We start from the raw sequence: 7,491 nt of genomic DNA on the forward strand, positions 1-7,491 counted from the left end.
ATGCAATATTTCTATGGAGAATTCCTTGGTGATCTTAGTAAGTCCTAATGGTCAGAGTTGATAATGAAATAGAAATGTCTCTTAACATTCAGTTTAACTGGGAAGAAGGGGACAGGAAAGCAGAACACAGTGATCAAGAAGGTTTCCCTCACAATGGTAGACAGAGTTTTTTCATGAGTCCATAGTGTTAGAAATATGGAGGAGGCTTATAAGACAATGCATAATCAATGTGAAAATCCCCAAGGAAGCAGGAAAGAAAGGGACTTAGTTGGATGATAGGATTTACCCAGGAGCAGAGAAGGCATCAGTGGTATAGTGGATAAGTGACTGTAGTGGGTTGGGCTGAGGAGGGTGGTCTATAGAGGATTTCTTGCACGTAACTTCCCTACCTCATCCTCCCTTATACACCAAACACTTTCAGATATTTACATGTTATGCAACAGAAATGGCAAGTAAATAGTTCTTATTCTGTATTGTTTGAGGACTAGAGACAAAGCAAAAAAACAGCCTGCACATACAATGTTATTCAAATATACTCTATAGTGTTTGTTGAAATTAGTATTCCAACATCACCAAAATGAAAGTTCAAATACATATGACATAAAAGTTGTAGAGGTGTTTTGAGGCATAACAAGGCAGAAAAAACTAATTTTACTAGCAAGTTACACCAGTTTTTCTGCATATTTGGAAGTCACTGTGTATTGTCTATTTGTACATAGACAAAAGATTAAAAGCTTTCAGACTCCAAAATTGGGGAAGAACATTTTTTTTAAGTATTCAGAATTGGCTTCTGATCAGTAAGTGCAGTAAAATATCAAGCAGATGTGAGCATTGTTGGGCCTGTGTTGGTTCTTTGGATGTGTGCAAATGGGGGCTAATGAAGGCAGTAAAGAGATGCAGTTGCAGGGCGGATGGAGGCAAAGAGCATTCAACAAAACGTAAATTCTGTGGGCTGGAGAATATAAACCTGGAAAGATTGTCTTTTATCAAATGGAGGGAAAGAAGTTATGAAAACTGGAGTGAGGATCTGATTTATATCTGAAAATTATTAACCTAGGTAAGATAAAATGTTGTCCAATATGAATGGGATTGCAATTGAAGAGCCAGACTTTGAAGTCAGGCCCCACTTTACCACACGAACCCCACTTTACCACGTGAACCTGAGATAAGCAGGCCCTGTGAGCAAACCCAGGACAAGCTTATTAGGGACCAGCTGGTCAAGAACTCTAACCGCTGGGAATGCTTAACTCTAACTGCCCCTAGAATGCCTCCAGCCCTGAGCCAATCAGATTTGTACCTGTGTCCTAATCTTGCTTGCTTGAATACCTGATTGCTGTAACTTTGTTTTTTGTTTTGCTTGAACACCTGATGGCTGTAACTTTGTTTTTTGCCTTCATAAGCCCTGTGCAATCGCAGCTGGGGCTTCTTCCTAACCTCCGCTGTGTGGGTGGGTAGGACGAGGCCGGAGTTGCAGCTCGCCTGAATAAAGCCTTGCTTTTGCATTTCGGAATGTCTGAGTCTCCGTGGCCTTCTCGCGACTTGGCATAACAGTAGCAGTGTTGCCTGAGATTGACCTGGTCTTATTCCAAGAGGACATTGGTCTCTCCATCCTGTGGGTGGGCTCTGTGTAGAAGAGCTGGGAGCTGCTGAAGGAAGGTTTCCTTTGGGGACTAACCCAAGGGCGAGAGATCCAGGCTCAGAATTCCTTTTCCAGCTTTACCCTGATGAAGCGGAGGCAGTCCTCTGTCCTGGGGGGTGCCAGCCTAGGGGCCAGGCACATTGGGCACCTCCTCATCAGGTCAATGGTGTTGCCTTTTACTCCTATACTTTCTCCTAAGGGGCTGGCCCTGGCTCCACCTGCCCCAAACTCAGTGGACATTGAGTGTCAGAAGGGAGGGTCTTTTCAACCACATATAGAAAAGAAATGCACTTTACCTACTCCCCCCCCCAAAAAAAAATTATAGCATAGGTGAGGGGGAATACAAAGGAATTTTAATCTATCAGAAGGAAGAATATTATGGCACTTGAAGGAAAATGGATGGATCTAGAAAAATTATGTTAACTGAAATAAGTCAGGCTCAGACAAATAGTGAATGTTTTCTCTCATATATACATGAAAATTAGGTCTGATGCTGAGGTGCCAGACTTTGAAGTCAGGCCCCACCACGTGAACCCCATTTTAGGATCGAACCCTGAGCCAATCAGATTTGTACCTGTGTTCTAATCTTGCTTGCACAGCTGATTGTTGTAACCTTGTTCTTTGCCTTTATAAGCCCTGTGTAATCACAGCTCGGGGCTTCCTCCTAACCTCCACTGTGTCGGTGGGTAGGACGAGGCCCGAGTTGGCAGCTCGTTAAATAAAGCCTTGCCTTGCTTTTGCATTTCGGAGTGTCTGAATCTCGGTGGTCTTCTTGGGGGTGGTCTTGCGACTTGGCACAACATTTGGGGTTTCGTCCGGGATAGCCCCAGAGACCCCGAGACCCCAGACTCTGAAGGTAAGAAAATAGGGCCGTTCATTCTGTGAGTCTGTGTCTGTGTGATTTGTAGTTTTGTTTTCTGTTTAGGCCAGCCGCTTGAATCTGATATCTGAGGTTATCTGGTCCGCTCCTTCACAGGAACGGGAGAGAGAGAGCCTTAAGACTGTGTGGTCTGTCCCCTCACAGGGGCAGGAGAGACACAGTGAGACTGTGTGGTCTGCCTCCTCACAGGGGCAGGAGAGACACAGTCAAACCTGTAAGCCGCGGCTCCCTAAGTCTGTAAGTGTTGTCTGGGCCTGTGATTATTTTTGTGTGTTTCTTTCTTGCACTGTGCCTGACTGACAAACGGATGATGGGGAACGTTCCTTCCACTCCCCTGGACTTGATCCTAGCTCACTGGAGGGAGGTTAAGGAGATAGCTCAGAACCAAGGTGTGGCCCTTAAGGAAAAGTGGATCACCCTGTGCAAGTCAGAATGACCCACCTTTGAGGGAGCTAATTGAGGGAGCTTTGACATAGGTAAGATCAGGACTTTGCAACACCTAATCTACACCCCTCGTTCGGGCCATCCAGACAAGAGAGAAACCAAGAAGGAAGAGAAGAAATTGTACTCACCTGTCCTCCAGGGAGGAAGCACGGAGGAGGAAATGTTTCCTGCTCCATACTCCCCACCCCAGTTAACTCTACAAGAGGAGGACTCTGAGGAAAATGTTTCAGCTGTGCCCTCCACTCCAGAGGGTCTTGCCCAGTCAACTCGCCGGCGCCGACAGCCCAGGACACGGACGCATCAGCTCCAAGTCCAAGTCCTGACCCGCAGCCGCCGACGGGGTGGACGTAGGGCCAGCCCAAGCCACCCACAGGTGGCAGGGAGTGACCTCACCATGCTGCGCTGTCATCTCTGTGTTACAAGTCTAACAGTCTCTTTTGTGTCAAACCTGCATAGCTTATTGGAAAGATGTACAGGCGATGGTTCACAATCAGAGTGTGTCCACAGAAAGAACTCTGGGGGGGACCCCCACCCAGCCTTCTTAAGCAGAATATATATTAAACTAATGGCATAGAAGTAAACTCTTATTAACTCTATGTATGTAGGAAGAAATGGCAAAATGGGCCAATGTTTCTCACTAATATATTGGAAAGCTGAATGGATAAGTATTTCTAATTGTAATTCTTGCATTAAGGAAAAATTGTCATTTGAGTTGAAAGGTCTTCATGCCATGCAGTATTGCCTGTGAGCTTCAGTTTTTCCGATGCAGATAAAAGCTAAAGTGTTGTGTTAGTGTTAGAAAGGCTTTGGAAATCAAGAATACATTTCTAGATAAGAAATTTGGAAGTAAAATTGTCCTAAATAATTATTGCAAAGTGAGAAAAGGAGAATTATGGCTACCAAAATGTTTAATTGCCATTCCAGCTTCTTTGTAGGTTTTTTTGTAACAGTTTCCAGCAGGCCCACAGAGAAGCACAGGTGATTCCTACAAGTTTGTCAAGATCTAATACTGACCCTTAATAAGTTCCAGGTAAGAGAGCATGCTTAAAAACTACTTCTGTGTGGACCACCTTGTTGCTTATAATTGGAGTAAAGTGGCCCCTTATAAGACTCATTGATCTGAATCTGCGGTTCGAAGCCAGCCCGGGCAAAGAAAGGTCCCTGTGAGAGACTTGTCTCTAATCAGCCAGCAGAGTGCTGGGAACGGAGTGGTGTGGAGCTCAAAAGTGGTACGGTGCTAGTCTTGAGTTGGAGAGCTGAGGGACAGCACTCAGGCCCTGAGTCCAAGTCGAAAGTCACTCCTCCTGGGACAAAAGTGATGGAGCATCCAGAGGCAGTAAGCCACTGCTTGGATGGCAGAGATGGTGTCAGATCCTAGAGTCACTACTGTTGGCCTTTCAAAAGTTAAAGCCGGGAAGTCCTAGAAGAATAGTTCATAAGCATGCCTTTCCAATGCCCATGTCTGTCTACTGGGCAGGAATTTGCCAGTCATCTGTGATAATGGTTAGTAAGGGTAAGTTTGTCAAATGAGAGGATAGCACTGGGGACGGATTGGAAATTGCATTGTGCTTATAGACCCCAGAGTTCAGGACAGGTAAAGAGAATGAATCGGACTCTAAAAGAAACTTTAACTAAACTGGCCTTAGAGACTCAGCGCTGTTCATTTGTCTTGTCTGTCTGTTTTGCTTTTGCTTATACTTGTAGGGCGCGAGTCAGTTTGGTTTTTGGCTGGAACTGACCAGGAGGGCCTCCTAAACGAGACTCAACCCGCCCACCTTGTACTTGGGTCTGCTCCTTCTGCTTATCTGGCAGGAGGTTGTGGGCCAACTCGGGTCCACTCCTTCTGCACCCTTGCAGGAGGTTGTGGGCCAACTCAGATCCACTCCTTCTTGCAGGAGGTTGTGGGCCAACTCGGGTCCATTCCTTCTGCACCCTTGTAGGAGGTTGTGGGCCAGCTTGGGAGATCTCCAACTCGTAGCTTTTCTTAGGCCTGTGTGTTTTCCTCCTTTTGTAATCCTACCCAGGAGACTGAACTCCTTAGAACCACGGTGGAAGGGACCCTAGATGGCATAGCCACTTGGGTTCATTGCTTCCACGCCAGACTAAGGTTATAGGTTCCTGGCTAGGTAAGGTCTACGCCCCTGAGTCAGCCTGAAGAACTTACAGAAGATGGATGATCTTCACCCATCAGCCCCACTTTAAAATGAAGGGACCAGAGTTGTTTTTGGGAAGATGAGGCAGGATAAACTAGAGACATGCAAAACAGAGGTACAGAGACTATTCTTGTAAGAAATGGTGACAGGCCCTTTGGTTACCACATTGGGCCCTACTGGCCCATGCCTTACCTCTATATCATCCCCTAGACATGCAAGCCATTGAAATGGACAGAATGGAGCCATGATTGGCTCCCAAGGTACCAAAAAGAAAAAGGGGGAAATGAGGTGCCAGACTTAAGTCAGGCCCCACCACGTGAACCCCATTTTAGAATCGAACCCTGAGCCAATCAGATTTGTACCTGTGTTCTAATCTTGCTTGCACAGCTGATTGTTGTAACCTTGTTCTTTGCCTTTATAAGCCCTGAGTAATCACAGCTCGGGGCTTCCTCCTAACCTCCGCTGTGTCGGTGGGTAGGACGAGGCCCGAGTTGGCAGCTCGTTAAATAAAGCCTTGCCTTGCTTTTGCATTTCGGAGTGTCTGAATCTCGGTGGTCTTCTTGGGGGTGGTCTTGCGACTTGGCACAACAATGCACATACTTGGTAACATATAGATTATATGCATATACACCCAAATATGCTGACTTAAGGGCAGTATACTTAGGGGAGGCGTACAGTGGTCTAACTCCTTTGAACGACTAATGAATCAGTCGAACAAATGAATATCAGGAAGCTGAAACATTTTGGGGTCAGAGGGCAACAAGAGGATTACACAAATGGAAGGAAGAAGTGTGAGAAAATAGTATTGTTAGCTTTAGTGGACATGGGGCAAAAATTGAGCTATATAACTTGAGGTTGGGGATGGGATGGGGAAAGGAGGAGGCCAATGTTATGCCAAGTCGTGAAACGACCACAAGAAGGCCACTGAGACTCAGTCATTCTGAAATACAAAAGCAAGGCTTTATTCAGGTGGGCTGCAACTTGGGCCTCATCCTACCCACCGACACAGCGGAGGTTAGGAGGAAGCCCCTAGCTGCGATTGCACAGGGCTTATAAAGGCAAAAAACAAAGTTATAGCCATCAGGTGTTCAAGCAAGCAAGATTAGGACACAGGTACAAATCTGATTGGGTCAGGGCTCAAGACACTCTGGGGGCAGTTAGAGTTAAGCATTCTCAGTGGTTAGAGTTCTCGACCGGCTGGTCCCTAATAAGCTTGTCCTGAGTTTGCTCACAGGGCCTGCTTATCTCAGGTTCATGTGGTAAAGTGGGGTTCGCATGGTAAAGTGCGGCCTGACTTCAAAGTCTGGCTCTTCACCCAATAGAAACGGTAACAATGATCAAGATGCATTGTACTCATAACCTGACTTCATCTGGAAATGAAACCTCTTTCTACAACTACTCATTAAACATAAAAATAGAAAATATACACATTCTAGAATATTTAGAAAAATGTGTGTGTGTGTGTGTGTGTGTGTGGTGTGTGTATGTGTGTTTTATATCTGACATGAGGACTGAAACTTGCTCTCTGGTGCTTCATGCTCATTGTCAGGCATCCTACCAAAGGACACACCCCTCCAATTACCAAAATGTTCTTAAGTATGTATTTACAAAACTAGTATTTTTAATTAAAATGTCACCCTGATGTTCATAGCAAATCAGCATTGGTGGATTACTAGTCCTTTGAAAAATAAAGTTATGAAAGGTCACTTTTTGCTATACACATCTGCAGTAGAATACAAACACACACCTAATGAGTTTACCTCTAGGAATGAGAGCAAGCTGTCCTATGCAGCCCTTTCAAAAAATACAGTATTAGAAGGCATATTTTCCTTAATTGTAATGATGCAGTTAACCTAAAGGGAAAGATTTTGTTAAAAAGGTGAAGCTTGATTAGTTTACCAGCATGTACTTATGGGATTAGCTTATGGGATTGGGTGGATTCTATAGTAATGGAGGAGATGAGATTAGTGGCTTCATCAATTGCATAAAAGGAGAGTTCAGCCACAGAACTGTGAAGCCTTGGGCATTGCCTTCCACAGAGACTTGGCTATCTTTTTGAAAGTCATCCATGAAGACCGTGGGTGAACCGCTCGGCGGAAGAAAAGCGACGGGGTGTCAGAACGGAACCTGTCGTGTCTCCCTTGCCGGCTGTCCAAACCATCAGGCCGCCCACCCCCAGGTTCCTATTAGGTGTTCTCTGTTTTTTGGTGGTTTGGTTTTTTTTAACCACAACTTCTCCGTCACGGGGCGATGTCCCCGTGCTACCGTTCATTTAGGAACATGGTTTCATCCTCTTTCCGACACTAGTTGCACTAACCGTTTGGCTTGGCCCAGTTTCTGCTCGTTCCTTCGGCCTCTCTCCAGCGTCTCAGAGT

Source organism: Perognathus longimembris, chromosome 1 (assembly GCF_023159225.1).
Source record: "Perognathus longimembris pacificus isolate PPM17 chromosome 1, ASM2315922v1, whole genome shotgun sequence".
NCBI classification, from domain to species: domain Eukaryota; kingdom Metazoa; phylum Chordata; class Mammalia; order Rodentia; family Heteromyidae; genus Perognathus; species Perognathus longimembris.